At 31.4% G+C, this 21,908-nt stretch overlaps 2 long non-coding RNA genes across 6 annotated transcripts; one reads left to right on the plus strand and one right to left on the minus strand.

The window, feature by feature from the left end:
* Positions 1-3,919: 3,919 nt before the first annotated feature.
* LOC127069990 (uncharacterized) lies at positions 3,920-5,559 on the plus strand. The gene is made up of 5 exons (XR_007783903.1): positions 3,920-4,079; positions 4,449-4,717; positions 4,828-5,003; positions 5,085-5,267; positions 5,347-5,559. It is a non-coding gene; the product is annotated as an uncharacterized LOC127069990 (long non-coding RNA).
* Positions 5,560-8,271: 2,712 nt separating this feature from the next.
* Positions 8,272-21,158, minus strand: LOC127069988 (uncharacterized). Of its 5 annotated transcripts, none has more exons than XR_007783900.1 (10): positions 20,931-21,157; positions 20,470-20,568; positions 20,253-20,393; positions 20,075-20,142; positions 19,711-20,005; positions 19,290-19,631; positions 12,862-14,518; positions 12,435-12,490; positions 11,922-12,340; positions 8,272-8,670 (listed from the first exon to the last, which is right to left on the minus strand). It is a non-coding gene; the product is annotated as an uncharacterized LOC127069988 (long non-coding RNA). The 5 variants fall into 5 exon arrangements; XR_007783901.1 differs by having other exon boundaries at positions 12,924-14,518; positions 20,931-21,156; XR_007783898.1 differs by having other exon boundaries at positions 11,922-12,490; positions 19,694-20,005; positions 20,931-21,158.
* Between the last annotated feature and the right edge of the window lie 750 nt (positions 21,159-21,908).

Genomic DNA, 21,908 nt, shown 5'->3' on the forward strand with positions numbered 1-21,908 from the left:
ATAAGTTATAAATGTTGTGGAGAGACAGCCTTTTCATGAAATTAGCCCTCCTTCGGTATACAGTTCTTTAAATTCGAAAAGGAGATATGTAACATTAGATTTAACAACGTATAATGATTAAAAAAATAGGGGGAATCAAAAGAAGAAAAAAGAATCAAAAGGAGAAAAGAAGGATAATACGTAAAAGAGATCTCCCCTTTACGGTAGTAAGGATCCGAAATTATTAGGAACATTTCGAAGGGATTACTAGGGATGATACCCTCTTTAATACACGAAAAAAAGCTAGTGGAAACAGTACACGCTCCAACAATTAGAGAGCTTACTACCTATATGGAGTAGTTGAATAAGCTATTTATTCTGAATGGAGTCGAAATCTTCATTCAGGCAAGTTTCTAAGAGTTTCTTAAGAGGAGTGATCCAGAATAAAATAAGAGCTCCCAATTAGTCGCCATAATGGAAATCATTTATATCATTTTATGCTCTCGGATAGATAAATCATATTTGAATTTTATACCGTTTAAGATTAACGCAAAAATTCATTTTCATTTATTATTATTTTTGTGTGTCAGTTAATCAATTAAAATGGAGATACATGATTCAATGAGAACGAGAATACAAAGAGGCAAATGAAGAGTCTTCGAGAGATACGTATCAGCAATCGAACTGATATCGCTTGTTTTCGTGATTAATATTATTAGTTTTCTTTTTTTAAATATCATACCTTTCACTTGCGTGAAGCGACTGTTTATTTCTGAGTTTGAAGGAGCTTCTGACATATTTTTCTGACAAAAATAAAATTCTGCTTGTTGACTCAAATATTTAAATAAGTAATTAGAACGCTTAGAAAGTATACTAAAAGATTCACTGAACATTTTTCATATTTCCGGAAAATTCTGAAATTGTATTTAAAAGGGAAGATAATTATATGTGCGCTCATTGAAAAATTAAATCATTCCGAAGATAATTCGGAAAATTTAAATATTATGTTACGAAAGATATGATAAATCACTGCTATACTCAGTTACACGTAAAAAGAAATAAACGATTGCAGAAATATAATATTTCCATAGGAACAAACTAGTTTAGAACATAATATAAGAAGTATTTGATAAGAAGAAGTACAATTGGACCATTCATTTAAGTTTTCCAATAAGAGGTAAATTTTTAGGAAAATGAATGTCGTTACGATGAAAGAACTGAGACAGTCGTGGCACATCGATCTGCAGAAGACTTAATTAAATGTGCAAGTAATTAAATGATGGATTTAAAAAGATAATTGAGTTATACAGCCAGTCGTATCGTCCAATAGTCTGTATGGTTTGAAAAGGGGAAAGCAAATGAAAAAATACCTTTCCAATTTGCAAAATCAGATAGGAAATGTGCGCTCACAGGACCGCACACTCATTTCCCTCGGCTCGAACTGGCGCATTCAAGCGCGCATAAAAGCACACACGGACGGACAGAAATAGTACCAAATCCTTTAATACGAAGGTACTTGACGATACGTAGGGGAGATCGTTATACGCAGATGCATTTTCATTAAATTCCTATTAAAACGTACTAACAAAAAAATCCTGGCTATGTAGCAAATTAGTTCGTTTCTTTAAAATTACAAAATTTACTCTTAAACGTAAATTAAATATCTTGATTATATTTTAAGTACACGATGTTACACGATTCAGAAAATTAATTCAACATTTCTTCTACTTTCAATTAATCGACTGATTACTCAATTTAATTTAATGGAATAACTATGACAAGGTGACGTATACATGAAACAAATCCGTAAATCCTTTAAGCCTCTCTACAGGTTTAATCATTTTGATATTTTAATCATTCAAACCTAACTTAATTCAAATTCGATTATTCTGAGCTCAATCTTCAATCCATGATTAAAACTTCCATTCTCATAATCGTCTCTACTCTGGATATCATTTTCTGTTTTTTCCTTATTATTTTTATTATTCCCGATAGGTCTCGTTGATCCATTTAACTTCGTTCATACGATACACCTTCTTAGAAATTTTAGAATTCAAATCGAAATTTGCAAAATCAATGTTCGGCCAAGGACAAACATCGTTTTGGTTAGAATTAAATTTATTATGGAATCATCGTTGTCGAGATAAAGTCTATCGTCGATTGAATCGTGAGCGAGCGTGGACTCCTAATATTTACACTCACCCTCTACTACTTCATCCCCTGTATCTCCTTCTTCATCTTCATCCTCTTCTTCTTCTTCTTCAATATTGATTCGCAGAACTTCTTTTTCGGAATCACTATTAATCGCCCTAAGGTTTTCCTTATCGTCCCTAATCTCGACATTGAAATATATATTATTACAATATATATAATTTTCTAACTAATTGCCATCGAAATTAATATTAGTTCGATATCCAAAAATACGATCAACGTTATTATTGATTTTTATTTGCCCTTCCCGACTGCATTGAATCCTTCTGAAGTTGCAAAAAAATATAATCCAAAGAAAATCGGCGAGGAAACTTACTTTTCTACGAAGGAATGTTTCCTCATTAGAGCAAAAATTCAACTTTGACCCATGATCCGTATGAACAGTTGGACGTTCCTTCGATAAACCTTTCCCAACGCAATCGATTCTATCCTCTTACTGAAGCCGCTTCCCTATCGATCCTTTGAAGGGATGATTCCCTAGTCCCGTACCACCATTCGAAAGCAGCATAGTAAAACAGTACTATATCGATTTCGAGAACATTCGTTATCAAAGCCAATATAAATTTTTTCTTCCTATTTTTTGTTTGTTTAATTTCAAACACCTGACGAATAAGGTATAGAACAAAATAATACGGATAAGTTAGAGACAAGGTCCATGTTTCAAAAGGAAATGCCTTGCTATTGATTCCACTACGATGATATATAGTATTCCCTAGAAGCACTAGAAGAGTTTTGGAAGACGTCGATAATTTTAGATAATGCAATATCACCGACCGATTACGCATAATACAATGTGTGTTCTCCATGCATGAGATATATTGATTTGTACTTTTTTCTCATTTTTTAAAATTCGACGTGTAATGTAAAGTATCATGTCACTGTCGATGAATTTTAAGGAAAAATTGAAAATTTCTAAGGACGATTAGATACTTTTCATGTTGATCACTTCGCCGATTATATAATTTTTATTATGCAAAGAGAAATTGAAAAGAATATTATTTGAATAAATAAAATTTTTGGTCGACGTTTGACAAATGGAAATTCCAAGTGTGGGTAATAACGTTCACAAGATATTCGAATTATGAGAAAATTTCAACAATAAAATTAATTCCTTTTCATTTAATATTAACCATTAATAGGGCGCGATGAATTAATTGAAGCGAAAGCGTTATTACAATATGCATTTATGCAATGTGGATTATTTCATATGGTAGTTAACAGCAAAGGGCAACAGTAAGTCGGCTTAAAAGGGATTGGTGGACAAATCCGTTTCTCCCCACTCACATCATATTCAGTTCTTTCGACCGCGGAATAGGAAGTGTCGATTGAACTGCGTAAAGACCATTCAAATGAATTACGCGAAAAGGGAAATAAATATAGCGAATGATTTTCTCTGAATCCATATTTTTTGGCACTGTATAATAAAGAAAGAGAGAAGCTTGTTAATTTAAATAACGCAAAGAGAATTAGTAATATTAAGAAACAAATTTTCAAGCAATATTTCTTGCTCGATATTAACATTTATTTCTAAATATTTTAAACGATAAAAATGGGAAAAATAATAATAGTCGATTATAAATATTCTTTAGTCAATTTCAAAATTGTAAATTGTAAAGAACAGGAATGAAAAAGAAACCAGAAACAAAAAAAGAAAATAATTTGTCCAGTTAATGCGAGTTCATAGTGACATTTACTTCCTTCAGTCCCACGACATTTCGGTTCTTTCTGTTGCCTAGTACGCAGTATTGATTACTTTGCATAAAATGTAGTGGCTCCTACCATCTAGCCCTGCCTTGCAGATCAGCTCGGTCATCCGACGAGGCAGTCTGGTGGAGGAACTCCTCTGCGGAAGTCATCCTTTCAATAATTTTTGATCGAGTAATACGCAAGTAAGTGACAAATAATAGCATCTATACGTCTATATAATACTTCATTCGTCCCAAGGGAATCTTACAAGCAATCCAGTCGGTACAATTTTTTCGTTTTCACTAGTCTTTTGTTCGTTATCAATATAAGGTAAACTTGTCAGGAGTCGTTAATATGTGATTTGTTATAACATTCCAATTCTATATTATGGAAATGAAACTAATTTTCTTCATCAACATCATCCTAATTATTATTTTGTTGCTTCTCGGAGAAGGTACTTTATATCGCTAGGAAGCGCGTGACCCGATTTACCTATGATGACTCGACAATTTCAATGAACAATTGGACGTCTATCCTGTCTTCACTAATCTACAAATTTTAAATTATTTCAGAGATATACCAGGTTAAACGAAGGCGAAAGCAGTTTCAATAGCTTAGAAATATTGCAAAGCTGGAGAATTGACTGCATGATTATTAAATATTCGACATCCGAAATGAAACACATTTACTTTGATAGTCCTTGCTCTTCCGTACATCCGACGATAGGTCGTTTATGGATAGCATGAATGTCCGACCATCAAACAGATTAGGAAATGACAACGTTTTCCTTTTTAATCTTATATTTAAGTGATCGATCAATCAATGTTGTATTTATCGAATGGTAAGATATTTTGGAGATAAGATATAAATTTTTTATTCGAAAGTATAATATGCAATAAAAGATCTGTATCATAGGTACGTTTTATAATCAGTTACTAAATTTTCACACAGATTTTATGATGACGACGCGAGTATTTCTATTGATGAGAGGGACATTAGGTCTCTTAACTGTAGCTATCCTGAATATTGTATTAGTGTATATAAATCAAGAACCTACATATTTATTAAGTAATGTAATGAAAAATATTATATATATGGGAAGCAAGATGCTCCATGAAAGAGAGGAGGTAAATAATAATATAGGAATGTGTTTTATTATTTTTTCAAAGAATTTTGCGTTACATGTCATTCGTAATTTAATGTGTCAGATCATAAAAGCAGAGGAGGATGCTGATGCTGCTCACGAATTTATTACAAATCTTCCAAATGATCTGGTAGGCAAGTTAGTGAGGGAATCACCTAATTATCTGGTTTATGGAAACAACATGTTTCTATTGCTAGAGCATTACTATAGCAACCATCGACATCAATATTGAATTTTAATACACGAGGTACGAAAATATCAGATGTAAGTTACTATCCACGTATCTTATCCACTTTTCTATATTAATTTCGTCTTTTATAATATAGTGTATTGAATCGTGAAAGCAGAAGAGTGGTCCAAGAAGTTGGAAATTCGTACTGAAGAAGGAACATCATTAGCTACTGCTCTTGCATGCATTATGTGATTGAGAATACCTAGGAAACGGAAAAAGGAAAAAGAACATTTGTGTCTTTCCGACGAAATTTGGAAAAACCAATATGGCATTGTTTTATAAAGTTTGGAACGGTGGTACGAGGAAATGGTTGGGATTTTCCTTCTTCAAAGGATCCAAACGTGAGCAGCTTTAGCTGTAGGCTATAAGCGACTGTACTGAGATCGATTTGTCGACGTTCCACGCAGGGCCAGGATCAAATAGGAAATGAAATGAAACTGAGGGAAGTATATCATACATAATAATTTAACATACAGGGACGATCAAAGGATTCACCGTTTTTGGAAGTAATAACGTTAACAGGGAAATACTTTTAAATTATACGTGAAAGGGAAAATCCACGTTCACGTGATTTTTATTCCATCGATTCAAATTAAGTAAACATTCGATATTATTAAGAAAGGAGAAATGCTGAATTCTGTATTTGATATTATTTCTCATAACATTCACGACATGTACTTAAAGAATATTCGTAATATTCAATTAGCGTTTTTCTTAAATATTGCAATTTGGACGAAGAATTCGGTAGCACAAAGTATCTGTTTTTAATACGTTCTCCTATACTTATCGAGAAATACCTTCGTTTTAAACCTTTCGGTATTATCTCCCTCAAGTGCACGACTATCTGCGGCGGTTCGAGTAGCCGGGGATGAGTGAGCGGTCCTGTGTGCGTTTATGCGGACAACCGCTATTTTACCTTCATATTATTGGAGATTAGCTCTATAATTACATTACCTATTTAGATTCATCGTTTGATAGCACGATTACTTATTTTGCAAAGTAATGGATTATTTTCTTAGGAACAAATTAATTTGGAACATAATATACGAAACATTAGATAATTAGGATTATTTTTTTGCATCCTTTAGTAGGGAGTAAATTTCTAGGAAAGTGTTTCGGTTCATATAGAAAAATTAAATCAGTCGTGGTACATTGACGTCCAAATTATCCAGGTAACTGCATGATACAGCTAAATGGATAATTGAATTATACCGCTAATCTTATTATCGAATTGTCTGCTTCGTTTGATGAGAGGGAAACTCATGAAAAAATACCTTTCTTGTTTTTAAAATAAGAGAAGTGATGTACGCAGAAACGCCCACTTATTCCCGTCCACTCGAGCTGCACTTGAAAAGCGCGCACGGAGAGGAACAACAATGCATCGTTTAATATCATGGTGCTTGACGATAGGTACGCGGGAAGGTTTTGCGTACGCACAGATCGTTAAATTCCGATCAATACTCGTTAACAGGGAAATTTGTAGACCTGAAGGATCATATATTTTTGCAAAAAAGAGCAAAATTTTGGCCTTTATAATTTTTCACGATGTCTATGATAAATGTTGAATCAATTCTTTTCCAACATTATCATCCCTCGCGTTATGTATCAGATCTCTCCATTTTCTTCTTGGTTGGCACCACTATCACTTCTATTGTTTTCTTCCGAATTAATATTCATTTTTTCTAACCGTGTAAATGGAATTCCTCTTCGGTATTACTTATAGCACGAAACTCACTCGTGTTTGGAAATTTTGCGATTCTCTTAATGAAAAAGAAATAAGTAAGTAAACGGATTGGTAGTATCAAATTGTATATTACGACATCACGGAATGATGCATAACAATAATATAATACTTTCCTGGTTTCCTGACTAATTAGTTGAGGGATCTATTCATACTACTCGAAGTTTCAATACGAAGTGAGCTCAGCTTTGAAAATCTCTTTCCCCCCCTGTTTTATGAATACTTGTTTACTTCATCAAATATCACTATATCGTACGAGGCATACTCATGTACTATTACAAATAAATCCTTTTCATCGCTCTCTTTAAGCAGGCTAGATAAGCATCCAGACCGTTGTGAACGTACTTCTTCATAAAATATAAAAGCATAAATTATAAATGTTTTAGGAAGATAGTCTTTCCATGAAATAATCTTTCATTCTGAATAGAATTTTCTGATTCTACTTTCTTGGTAATGTCAATATTCTCTTTACGAAAAATAAATAAATTTGAATAACCAAATACCAAAAAAAGGTCACTCCCCCAAAACGGGATAAACAAAATTAGATATTTATAAAATAAAATGATCGAAAGGATATGAATATGCAGAATGATACATAGGAGGATACAAAGGCAGAGAAATAATCAAAAATAAAAGCATGAATGAAAATTAAAAAAAGAATTATCCTTTACGATAGTATCGATTTAATAATAAAAAGAGTAGAAAAAAAGTAGTAGGAAAAATAGTAGAAATAAATTCATTAAATATTTTAATCTATCGCGTTAAATCTATCTATATATTAATCTATCGTATCTATTGGAATGCATTATAAGATGTTGATCCTCAATCTTGTAGGCTTCAATGCAAATTCTCGGAAGACTCAAATGAAAGAAAATCCAAAATAATATATAAGCCACCAATCAGCTGCGATAATCGATTGTGTATCATACATATCAATTTAAACAAGATGCTCTCATATTTGAATATTTTGTTTCGATCTATCAACCTGAATGTTTAGTCAAGGGTTATTTTTTTATACAGTCAGTTGCAAAAGACGTAATTATTAGTAGAGGGACATAGAGCTATCTTCGGTAGTCATTTTTAAGTTGATTGCATATTGTTTTTCATTTGAGTCTTCCGAGAATTTGCATAGATGCCTACAAGATTGAGGATCAACATCTTTTAATGCATTTCAATGATTACGATAGATTGATATATAGATTAGATATTTATGACAAGCTTTCTTCTTTTACACCACTTCATTGCTTTTTGTTTCTATTAGTAGAAAATTATATAAAATAAAATATAATATAATTATAATTATATAAAAAAGTTTCCTTTATAATACACGGACGTCTATATCATCAGGATCAGAAGTGTTACAGTTCTTTGGTTTTATGCAACTTGATATGGGAAACCAATTTCTATGGCCATTGTCTCCAAAGCAATAAGAATATGATACGATCAAATTAGAAATTTAAAGCAGAATTTTCACAAATATTTCTATTATAATTATTACTCGCCGCTAATCAAGAAAATGAAGAATTACTTACAGCAGATTGCCAGGAATAGAATATACTCGTCGTAGCCATTAATATTCCTCTTTAATGGTTCCTTGAATTATGTGCTCGACTCTCCTGGACGTGTATATTTCTATCCTCTTGATATTTTATTCTGTTAAACACACTTCAGAGTTTTCTGAAAATATCAAAAATGTTCAATTAACCTTTTACTATATTTTCTCAGCATCCTAATTATTTATTTAAAAATTAGGATCCATATTCAGAATTTTATTTTTATCAGAAAAAATGTCAGAATCTCCTTAAAACATTCTTAAATGAACTTTCGTTTCAATCAAATGGATGAAAAACAAAAACTAATAGGTTTGATCGCAAAAGCAAACGAAACCGGATATGTGTCTCGAGGACAACTCGTCTCTACGTTCATCTCTTTGTATTCTTATCATGGACTCATGCATCTCTATTCGAATTGATTAGCTGCCCGGCAAACAAGCAATTACTAGTTTCAGACAAGTATTAAAGAGGAATATTAATGGCTAGGACGAGTATATTCTATTCCTGGCAAATCACTTAGTTTGTTGGGCTCGTCAACAGGTAGTATCATTGAGACAGGAAATACGGAATAGTATCGCGAAATATCAAGCACATGTGCAACAGTTGGCTCCATATACGATTATCCGATTGGTTCGTATAAATGTCTAAAATGAAATATCCTAATTCCGATAACCCTTATTACGCTTCCTCCTCGTTTTAATTTTATAAAATAATTCAAAATTATGCTACAAGTAAAATATCAATCACTGGTAAAATATAGTATATAATAATAATAAAAATAAATTAACCACAGCATGAAAAAATAATAAGAAACTACGCAATTTTCTATAATCTTCTATAAAACAATATATCGTAGTATTAGGTATGAACTTGTATTGAAATCATTTTCATAAGATTTTGTTCTTTATATTGCATGCTATAGGCAATGGGATAGTTTTATATATCTATCTATGAGTTTATATTAGTGGCGTTATGTTATGCCTTAAAAGTTCTAATTGTAAATGGAGGCAGAATTATATTCGCTAATACTTCGTAAGCTGATTACATTCTGTTTAAAATTAATTTAAATATTTTCTCTTTTTTAATCTACTACGTTTCTGAATGGAATTTTCTTTATTCTTTTCAGTCGAAAGGCGAATCAGATATATTCGCTGTTATATTTATATATTGGCCTACGTTACAATATATATACATTTTTGTGTATATTTAATTTGTAATATCCTACGTATCTTAAATATGATGTAAGTTGAAAAAGAAAATTGAAAGATAAGAAAGTGAAAAAAGAAATTTAAATTAAAGAAGAAAAGAAGCGAACGAGTGTGCATTAGGAAACTCAATCATTTGGTATCTAATTCTATTTTCATATATTTGTTTAGGATGCATCATTCGTAATCCAATTTTTGATAAATATTTACTTCTTCCGAATGTGAAGACAAAATTGAACGAAAAAAAAAGAAAATAATTAAAAGCTAATCGAAAAACTTGGAGTAATTTATTTTTAATCGAGGCAACTTCGTGTCCTAGTAGTAAATTAATTTTGTGTAATGAACTTACGAAGTATTAGCGAATATAATTCTGCCTCCATTTATAATTAGAACTTTTAGGGCATAACATAACGCCACTAATATATACTCATAGATAGATATATAAAATTATCCTATTGTCTATAGCATGCAATGTAAAGAACAAAATCTTATGAAAATGAATCTTCGCGTTAGTTATTCAAAAACTTAAATAAGATGCAACTTATCAAGAACATAAAGAAAAATATCATCGAATCCCATTATCGAATCCAATTATGTAGCCAATGTTCAGGTACTACAGTTTATCTGTTAATTATCTTTTCTTTCTTAAAGTTTTGTCTGGACACGAAGTTGCCTCGATTAAAAATAAATTACTCCAAGTTTTTCGATTAGCTTTTAATTATTTTCTTTTTTTTCGTTCAGTTTTCTCTTCACATTCGGAAGAAGTAAATATTTATCAAAAATTGGATTACCAATGATGCATCCTAAACAAATATATGAAAATATGAATTAGATATCAAATGATTCAGTTTCCTAATGCACACTCGTTCGCTTCTTTTCTTCTTTAATTTAAATTTCTTTTTTCACTTTCTTATCTTTCAATTTTCTTTTTCAACTTACATCATATTTAAGATACGTAGGATATTACAAATTAAATATACACAAAAATGTATATATATTGTAACGTAGGCCAATATATAAATATAACAGCGAATATATCTGATTCGTCTTTCGACTGAAAAGAATAAAGAAAATTCCATTCAGAAACGTAGTAGATTAAAAAAGAGAAAATATATAAATTAATTTTGAACAGAATGTAATGAACTTACTAAGTATTAGCGAATACAATTCTGCTTCCATTTGTAATTAGAACTTTTAGAACTATTTGTAAGAAAACAGGTAGTACTTAATGAGGCATTATGATTCATAGATTGAAACACACTTTTATAACAGCCCGATAATTAGAAAAACGTGGAATCATGTATCTCTATTCTAATTGGTTAACTGACCGGCAAACAAGCGATACAACTGGCTTCAGACAAGCAACTCGACTGGTATGTTTGACTCGTCAATCGATAGTATCATGGAAATAGCAAATACGGAATAATATCTCGAAATATCCAACACATGTACAACAGTTGGCTCCATAAACGATTATCCGATTGGTTCGTATAAATGTCTAAAAAGAAATACCCTAATTACGCTTCCTCCTCGGTTTAATTTTATACAATAATTCAAAATTATGCAACAAGTAAAATATCAATCACTGGTAAAATATAGTAACTAATAATAATAAAGATAAGTTAACCATAGCATGTAAAAATAGTAAGAAACTATGCAATTTTCTATAATCTACCATAAAACATATTATTATAGTATAGGATATGAACTTGTATAAAATAGGGCATAACATAACGTCAGTGATATAAACTCATAGATAGATATATAAAATTATCCTATTGTGTATAGCATGCAATATGGAACAGAATCTTATGATAATGAATCCTCGCATTAAATATAAAATTCAAGTATGATTCTACTTATCAAGAACTTGAAAAATGTATCGGGTGATTCCCAAAATCGATTTCAAATATGCGGCCAATTTTCAGATACTACGGTTTGTATGCTAATCATCTTTTCCTTCTTGGAGTTTCGTCGCTCTGGACTCGTTACCGTGTCGATTAAATGTTAATTGCTCTAAGTTTCGTCGAATAGCTTTTAGTTTCTTGTTTTTTTGTTAAACTTTGTCTCCATATTTAGAAGGAGCACGTATTTATCAAAAATGGAGGATCCATCTATGCCAATATACACAAATATAGGAAAATATGAAATTGAGAATGAGTCCACTTACCTAGTACATATAAGCTTGCTTCTTTTCTCGATGTCTCTTTTCTTCTTTAATATTAACTTCATTTTTTATTTTGACTTATTTTTCAATTTTCTTTTCAATTTTACATCCGTGGTTTACTGATATTCGTATGACACATATGTATACACATATGTGTATATATATACATATATATATGTATATATATTTTACAACGCACTGCTTATGTTATACGTATTGAAGGCAAATTATGAGCTTATTTATTTATACATTTATCTATATCCATATGATTCTCAGAAATATATAAAGAGTATATCAGTTTATAGACAAATATATAAATAAATATAGACATGAACATTAGACTTTAGTACATACAAAGTACACAGTGCGGTGAAATATATATATATGCATGTATTTGCGTATATATCGAATCAGTCTACCATCTGAAAAGAATAGAGAAAATTTCATTCATAAATTTCATTCAAAAGAAAAGAGAAAATATATAAACTAATTTTTAACAGAATGTAATGAACTTACCAAGTACTAGCACAAATAGTTTTAACTCGATTAATAATTACGCCTTGCAGGACTATCTGTAAGAAAACAAATAGTACTTAATAACGCATTACGATTGATAGATCGAAACACAGTTTTACAAGCCGATAATTAGAAAAGGAGACTCAAATATTAACATTCCAAGGGATATTTATATTATTCCAAACAATTCACTAAGCTTTAGTTCAAATAACGCAAATAATAATATTTCCTCTGGTTAATATTATACAATAATATACCCAAGACAAATTACTAGATATAATATATAGTGCAAGAAAATGATAAACTATACAACTTTCTATAGTATATTATAAAACGGTATATCGTAGTATTGAACACAAAATTGTATAAAATATAGTATAATGCGTTAATATCAAGTAGCATAAAATTCAAATAGGATTTCACTAACCGATAGCGCGTTTTTTATAATCTTCCAGATAAGTAACATTATCGCGATGGACAGGAACTTACATATTATTCTAATTCGTCCCTCTCTTGAAACCTCAAGGAAGTTGCTTGTAGGACGATTCGAAACAGAATAAATAGTTTATCAACTTCCGCGGACGGCTCCCAATATCTTTTATATTGACTCGAGCATGCGCTGTTTCGTTTAATCCCCTCTTTTTCATATTTTCACGATCCCTAATTATCTCTTCACAATGTTACCAACAATTTTGGATCGATATTAGCGTAAAAAGAAGATTTCTGTTTGCTTTTATCTCTGTTTTTTCTTCTTGATTCTTTTTTCTCCATTTGATTCCCCATGTGATTCTCCATACTCATATCTTTTCGATCATTTCACGATGTAAAAGTCGAATTGCGTTTATCCACTTTCCAACGAGGAAAATTTTTTTGGCATTTAATTATTCATATTTATTTATTTTGTGCGAAGAGAATGTTGACATTACCAAGAAAGTAGAATTCAGAATATTGTATTTAAAAGTTATTGTAACACGAACGTACACGACGATACGTATGGAAGAACGTAACGTATGCATGCATTTTCATTAAATCTCAATCGTAAGATATTTGCGCTACGTAATAATTTAGTTCGTCCAAATACCTATATTTCTGAAAAACGTACATTATACATTATTTTTAAGTACATGACGTGAATATTCTGACAAATAATTTGGAACATTGAACCAAACACTTCTTCTCTTTTTAATTATATTGAATAATAATATAAACTGACGGTATAACGATGACACGGTGAGATAAACGTACACTACATATTAACGCATAATTTAAAAGCGTGTCCGGGCTAACGTTATTATCCCGAAGAACAATGAATACTTTGATCGTATATGCAGCTTTGATCATTTTCAATGATAAAGCTGCCTGAGTACCATTTCAGTTCCATTTGAATCCAGATTCCCTTTGCAACGACAAACAACCCTACGATGAATCTTTCCCATAACACTCCATTATATCCTCTATCTAAAGCCACTTACTTTGAATCCTTTCAATAACGTATATTCCGTATCCTCGTACCACCATATGAATGAAGCTTTGTAATACAGCACTATTTTAATTGAGGATTACCTTGAGGCAATACCATGAGGATCGTCGTGAACACCATTATAAATGTTTGTCCTCTTCCTCCTCTTCGTCCTCTTCTTCCTTGTTAATTGCAACCACGTAATGAAGACGCTATGGAACATAATTATGCGGATCACGTTTGAAAAGGAAATGCCTTCCTTTCGAACCCAGCACGTTGATTATTACTACAGCTTAGAAATACCAAATATGTTTTGGAAACCGTCGGTAATTGTACATAGTAAAATACCGCCGATCGATATTATATAATTCAGTGTCCGCACATAAGATATATGGATATGTATTTTTCTTTTCTTCCTTTTTTTAAATTCGGGCTATAATATAAAGCGGCATGTCATTGCCTAAAAACTGTAACAAGGAACTAAAAATATTAAATAACAACCTTTTTAGATGATAACACTGGTGAACAACTTCGAAAGTCAATTGCTTGACATTCCATAATAGATGATGAATATGTTTTTGACGTAGGATTCTTTGAAAATATTCTCTTATAAATGTATTTGTTCCTGTAAAGTACTATGTATAAGGATCATAATAAGAAAACAGATACTCCTCATTGTGGTCACTTCACACATCATATTATTTTTATCATGACCAAAAAAGATATTGTTTACATGAACAACATCTTTGGCTGATTTTGTCACTTAGGAATTAAAAATATGTATATTAACGCCCGCAAGATATTTTTATTATGAGGGAATATTAATAAGAGAATTAATTTCGTTTCATGGAATGTGAATATTTGGTTGGGTGAGATCAATAAAAATGAAGCAGAAGCATTTGTAACAATATTCTGTTATGGAATATGGATATGGTAGTAAAACAGAAATCATAATATGTCAAATTAAAAGAGATCGTTAGAGAAGTCTTAATTAATTTCATCTTCTACCTTTTCGTCCGTGAAAGCAATAAAGATGCATAGAGTGTAAAAACTCTGTCTGTTCGGCACCCTCTCGGATGTTGACTATCGGCTTACGTAATATAATATATCGTGACCGTGAAACTAACTAATATATTGTAATGATATTTGATTTATATGAATTTGTAGGTATTGAAGAGCATATTTCATTACAAAATATTATCCCTTATAATTTTCTACGATATCTGTGATAAGCTTTGCAGGATTTTCATCCTTATCATCATCTATGAGATTTTTCCTGTTTTCATATACGGTGGTATCACTATCACTGTTACCGTTTTTTTCTGGATTTATACTTGTCTTTTTGGAATTGCTCTTCACTACTTATATCTTATATCATGTAATGTAGTCGTGTTTGTACACTTCATTATTGTCCTAATAAAAAAAAAAAAAATGAGTAGATGAATGCGTTGAAAATTTCTTTCTACCTCTAATTGTATGTTACGAAACCACCAAACGATATATACCCGAAGAATATTATTTTTCTGATTTTCGGACTGATTAGTCCAGGGATCTACCTATCTACTCGAAGCTTCAATACGGACTGATGTCAGTTTTAAAAATCTCTTACTCCAGTTTTAGGATCGGTTGTTTACTTTATCAAATTTCACTATATATACAGGTTCGTATTATTCTCCTTAAGCGGGTCAGAAAAGGGCTCCGACTGTCGTCAAAGCACATCCCACGTTCTCTTTTCTAAAATCGACTGATATTCTTTCCATATGGCTTAGAAATTGTCATTCTTTGATTCTTTGATTTGTTTTATTGTACCATTTCAATAGAAAACTTCAAAGAAACATGTATTTCTCGAAATGTTGCGATGGAAACAATGATTCCTCCAGAATCATTAAATAAGTCTGAGGTTCTCCCTTAGAAGAAATACGTAAAAGGGAAGAAGGTAATATTACGATAAAAAAATAAATAGGAGAAAAGATTTTATCTGAAACCATATATTTTATTACTATTGCGTAATAAAGAAAAGGAAGTCTTTGTTAACTTAAGCAATAGATATTTGTTTAAAAGAAGAAAAGGTAATAATTTGGAACAATGTTATCAAGGAATGTGGAAGTAGATATAACTTCCGACAAAGAAATTTTTTTACAAGAGAAGATTTGAGTAAAGGAATTACATAGTATCATTCATATCTAATAGTAATATAACACTAATTTTAAGTATAACTTGGATGTACGAAGAGGAAACATTAAAAATTTTTACATGAATTATCGAATAATTTCATAGCAATTAATTCAATGTAACGTAAATAATTACAATCATTATTGATAATAATTAATTATATCATAATAATTATTTTTACGTGAGATTTTCAAGTAGAAAAAAAATGAATAATAGTTTAGACATAATAGACAATTGGTAAGATTCACTAGTTAATCTCTCATATACTTCTGATATATAAAAAAAAAACTACCTAACGAACGGAAAGGGGACATTGTTAGCTAGAGACTTGAAATTTAGGAAGTTTAGGGATGATTCTCGTCTATAGAAATCACTCCTTCGTTAACTTTTCAAAAAATATCATGTAAGTGAATCTGTATATACTTCAGACGTCCTGAAGAATACTTTCACAAGCAATCAATCTGTTCGTACGATTTCAATATTCTCACTAGCCATTCGTTTATATCATCGCTATTGGATGAACTTATAAGTGGCCATTAGTATACCATTTATTACAAAATTCCAATTTTATATTATAGAAATGAAAATAATTTTCTTTACCTATACCATTTTAATTATTAATTAAAATGCATTTAGAAGCAGCCGCTGTACCATTTAAAAGGAATCATCTGATATATTTCTGGTAATTATACAATTAAAATGAACGAATGTGTATCAGAAGTGGACGAAAGTATTTCTATTTCTAAGAGAATTCTTTTCAAATCTTTCACGTGATATGAAACCCAAGTTGGCGAGAGAAGCACGTAATTATCCGGTTCTTTTATAATATAACGCATTGGATCGTGAAAGTGGAAGAGTGGTTCAAGAAGAAGTTGAAAAATCTAATCGAAGAAAGAACACCGTTCGCTGTTGCTCATAGATTAAGTGTTCTTAAATCTTCTGACATTGGTTGATTGCGACACGATGTTACTATAAATGTAGGTCTGATAATGAATTATCACTATTTTACATGTTTATTTATTGGAAACTAGATTGGATGTCAATTTCGCTAAGTAGATACATGTCGAAGAACTTTAAACGGAAATGAAAGTAGTTAATTTTCTTATGATATCACAATTTTCGTACCATGTAAATACTACGTAATTCTTATCGTCAACAGTTCTGTCGTAAGAAAATTTTTTCGTCGAAATTTATATCTACTTCCATATTACGTGAAAACATTTTCTCAAAATATTACGATCTTTTTTTGTAAACAAATGCATATTGCTCCAATTATCGAAGAGTTCATTTCTGTTATTATTCTAATAATAATAAAAACATGTACTATAATAATAAAAAACATGTATTCGGAGAAAATCTTTCGTCATATTTCTTTGCTTCCTAATATTACCTTCTTACCTTTCACGTATTTTCCCTCCACGAGAACCACACAATTAGTTAATCAAGAAATGGTCAAATTACCAGGATATATGAAAAGAATATCAGTCGGTTTTACAAAAAAGAAGTACGGTCACAACGGTCCGAGGGCTTCTCTAAACCACTTAAAGAGAGTGAGAAGGACTTATCTGCAATGGCACGCGAATACGCCTCGTACGATGCAGTGATATTTGATGGAGTAAACAAGCAATCATAAAACTGAGGAGAGATTTTCGAAGCTGAACTCACTTCGCATTGAAACTTCTAGTGGAATAGATAGATAACTGGACTAATAAGTCAAAAGATCAGAAAAGTAATATTCTTTTGGTTTATATCCTTTCGTGATTTCGTAATATACAATTTGAGACTACCAATCCGTTTACTTAGTTATTTCTTTTATTTATTAAGAGAATGGCAAAATTTCCAAACACGAGTGAGTTTCGTATCATAAGTAATACCGAAGAGGAATTCCAAGTAGACATTTATACGATTAGAAAAAATGAATATTAATAGGGAAGAAAACGAGAGAAGTGATAGTGATGACATCAAGCAAAAAAAAACGGAGAGATCTCATATATACTGCGAGGGATGATAATATGGAAAGAGAATTCATTCAACATTTATCATAGACATCGTAGAAAATTATAAAGGACAAAATTATGATTTTTTTGCAAAAATATATGATCCTCCCTGTCTCCAAATTCCCTTGTTAACGGGTTTTGATCGGAACTTAACGATCTGCACTGACGTAATCGTCTCCTAGCTATCATCAAGCATCATCGTATTAAACGATTTATTATTATCTCTCTCCATGCACGTGCGCGCTTCCGTACGCCATTTCAAGTAGGGTGATTACAGCACGTGTCCGCATACATCTCTATTATTTGGAAAACAAGAAAGGTACTTTTTCATTACTTTTCCTCTCATTAAACCAAGCAAACAATTCGATGATAGGATTAGTGGTAAATGAATTATCTATTTGGCTGTATCATTTAGTACCCTGATTAGGTCTTTTGCAGATCGATGTACCATGACTGATTTGATTTTGATTCGTTTGAATGGGTACATTTTCCTAGAAAGTTACATCCCATTGGAGAATACAAAACAATAAACCCATTATACTCCTAGTTATCTAACATTTCGTATATTATGTTCCAAATCAATTCGTTCCTAAGAAAAAAATCTATTGTTTTGCAAAAGTAAGGATGTATCCAACGATGAATTTAATTGACAATTGTATTATACAGACGGTCTCCAATGGTATGCTTGGTCTGTGACAGGTAAATAAATGATTTTCTTATTATTACAATAAGAAAGGAGCACACTCCATCCCAGCCACTCTACCTGGCGCAGACAGGCGCGCATCAGAGCATACGTAGATGAAGAGAGATAATAACGAAAGGTCCTTGACGATAAGTACGGGAGAACGTATTAGGGACATCCATTATCATGAAATTCCTTTTAAAAGATACTAAAGAGGTCATTCGTGTTACCTAACAAATTATTCCTATCCAAATTTCAATAGCGATAATTGAATATTACGAATATTTTTTACGTACATGTAGTGAATACTATAATAAACAATTTGAAATATGGAATTCAGCAATTTTTCTTTTTTAATTGTATCAAACGATTACTTCATTTAAATCGGTGGAATAACGATGACGAGAACGTGGACTTTCTATTTCACGTATAATTTAAAAGTATTCCCCTGCTAACGTTATTACTTCCAAAAACGATGAATCTTTCGATCGTCCCTGTTGGTTAAATTATTTTGTATGATAAATACAAAGTTCCATTTGACTTACCATTTGACTCTTCTAATGCATGCAACGTCGAACGGCCCTTCGACAAATCATTCTCAGTAGAATCGCATAGACACTCCAGCTAAAGCCGCTCGCGGTTGGAACCTTTGAATGAAGTAAATCCCTCCCACCTCCTCGTATCACCGTCCCACGCTTTATAAGACAGCACCATATTGACTTTTCCAAATTTCGTCGTCAAGCACAAATGTTTTTTCTTCCTTTTCTTCTTCCTACGTATTCCCAATCACATATTGCATACATGAACAATAGCTAACGATGTTTCTGCCTTGGTTAGAATTTCCAACTGCTTTGTAAACCACTCTTCTGCATTCACAATCCAATGCGCTGCATTATAACAGATGAAATTAACATAGAAAAGTGGATAAGATACGTGGCTAGTTACTTACATATGATATTTTCGTACCTCCTTTATTAAAATTCAATATTGTAGTTGATGGTTGCCATAGTAATGTTCTAGCAATAAAAACATGTTGTTTTCATACACCAGATAGTAAGGTGCCTCTCTCACCAGCTTCATATCATTTGGAAGATTTGTAATAAATTCGTGAGCAGCATCAGCTTCCTCCGCCGATTTTACGATTTGACACATTAAATGACGAATATTAAGTAACGCAAAATTCTTTGAAAAAATATTGAAATTTTTATTCATATCTTCTTATTCAACTCCTCTCCTTCATGGAGCATCTTGCTTCCCATATCTATAATATTCTCCATTACAATAGTTGAAAAATATATGGGTTCTTGATTTATATGCAATAATACAATACCTTTAGGATAGCTAGAGACCTAATATCCCACTCATCAATAAAAAATACTCTCGCCGCCATCATAAAATCTGTGTAAAAATTCAATAAATTATTATAAAACTTACATATGATACAGATTTTATAATTCATATTACACTTTAGGATACAAAATTTATATCTTATCTCTAAAATATCTTACCATTCAATAAACACAGCACTGATTGATGTACCATTTAAATATAAGATTAAAGTGAAAAACGTTTTCGTTTTCTAATCTGATTGATGGTCAAACATTCTTACTATCCATATAGGACGTTTTGTCGGATGTACAGAACAGGAACTGGCAATATTAATGTGTGTCACTTGGAAAGTCGAATGTTTAATTATCAAATTGAGCGTAAATGAAATTCGTATACCTTCTTTGGAAGTAAAGACAACTAGTAGACAATTCTGATTGTTTGCAATAATTCTGAAGTATTGGAACAGCTTTCGCCTCTGTTTTTTCTCTTGTATCTCTAAAATAATTTAAGATTCGTAAATTAGCGATGACTTAGGATAGATGTTCAATTGTTCATTTATACTATGTAGTCATAAAAGATAAATCAGGTTACGCCCTTTTAAGCCATGTAAAGTATCTCCTTCCAGAAGCAACAAAATAATAATTAAGATGGCATCGATCACGAAAATCGATTTCATTTCCATAATATAAAATTAATACTTTATAATAACTTATATACTAATGACTACTGATAAATTTACCTTATATCAATAATGAACAAGAGACTAGTGAAAAAGAAGAAACTGTTTGTACCATTTGGAGTGCTTGTAAGTTTCCTTTGGGACGTATGAAACATAGACGCGATAATTTAGCACTTACTTGCGTATTACTCGTTCAAAAATTATTGACAGGATGATTTTCACAGGCGAAATTATTCAGCAAATCATTATATTGCAGATCCAGCTAATTCCCGCGGCGGAACTCGTTAGAAGCGATTACTGCATTCTAGGCCATTAATCAATACCACGTATTACATGATAGAAAGAGTCGAAATGTCATGGTTCGAAAGTAAATAAGTAAATTTCTCAATGATACTCGCATTAACTGGAAAAATTATTTTCCTTTTCTTCTTTCTGCTCATTTCTTTTTTTTCACTCTTTTTTCTTTACAATTTACATATAGAAATTAAGTAAACAATTTTGATAATCGGCTAGTAATATATTTCCTCTTTTTATCGTTAAAAATATTTATCAACAAGTATTAATTTCGAGTAAGAAAATACCTGAAAAATTTGTTTCGTAAAATTACCTTCTATTCTCTTTGTTCATTTACGTTAAGAAGCTTCTCACTTTCATTATTACACAGTGCCAAAGAAAATGAATATCATATATAAAGAATACATGAATATCATAAAGAATACAGAAAATCATTCGCTATATTTATTTTCCTTTCCATGTTATTCATTTGAATGCGCTATACGACAGTCAATCAAAGCTTCCTATTCTGCGGTTGAAAGGGCCGGAAGGGATATGAGTGGGGGAAACGGATTTGTCGACCAATCCCTTTTAATTCGACTTAGTATTACCCTTTAATGTTAACGAGCATATAAAATAATCCACAGCGCCGAACTGCCTATTAACAACTGCATACTAACAAACGTTTCTACCTCAATAAATTCATTGCGTCCTACCAAAGGTTGATATTAAATGAAAAGGAATGAATTTTATTGCTGATATTTTCTCATAATAAAAATATCTCGTGAACGTTATCATACACATTTTTAAAATGATATTTATACGAACAATATTTTTTCCGATTTCTTTTTTTCGTAATAAAAATTGTATAATCGGCGAAGTG

This window comes from Vespula vulgaris, chromosome 17 (genome assembly GCF_905475345.1).
Source record: "Vespula vulgaris chromosome 17, iyVesVulg1.1, whole genome shotgun sequence".
Lineage (NCBI taxonomy): Eukaryota > Metazoa > Arthropoda > Insecta > Hymenoptera > Vespidae > Vespula > Vespula vulgaris.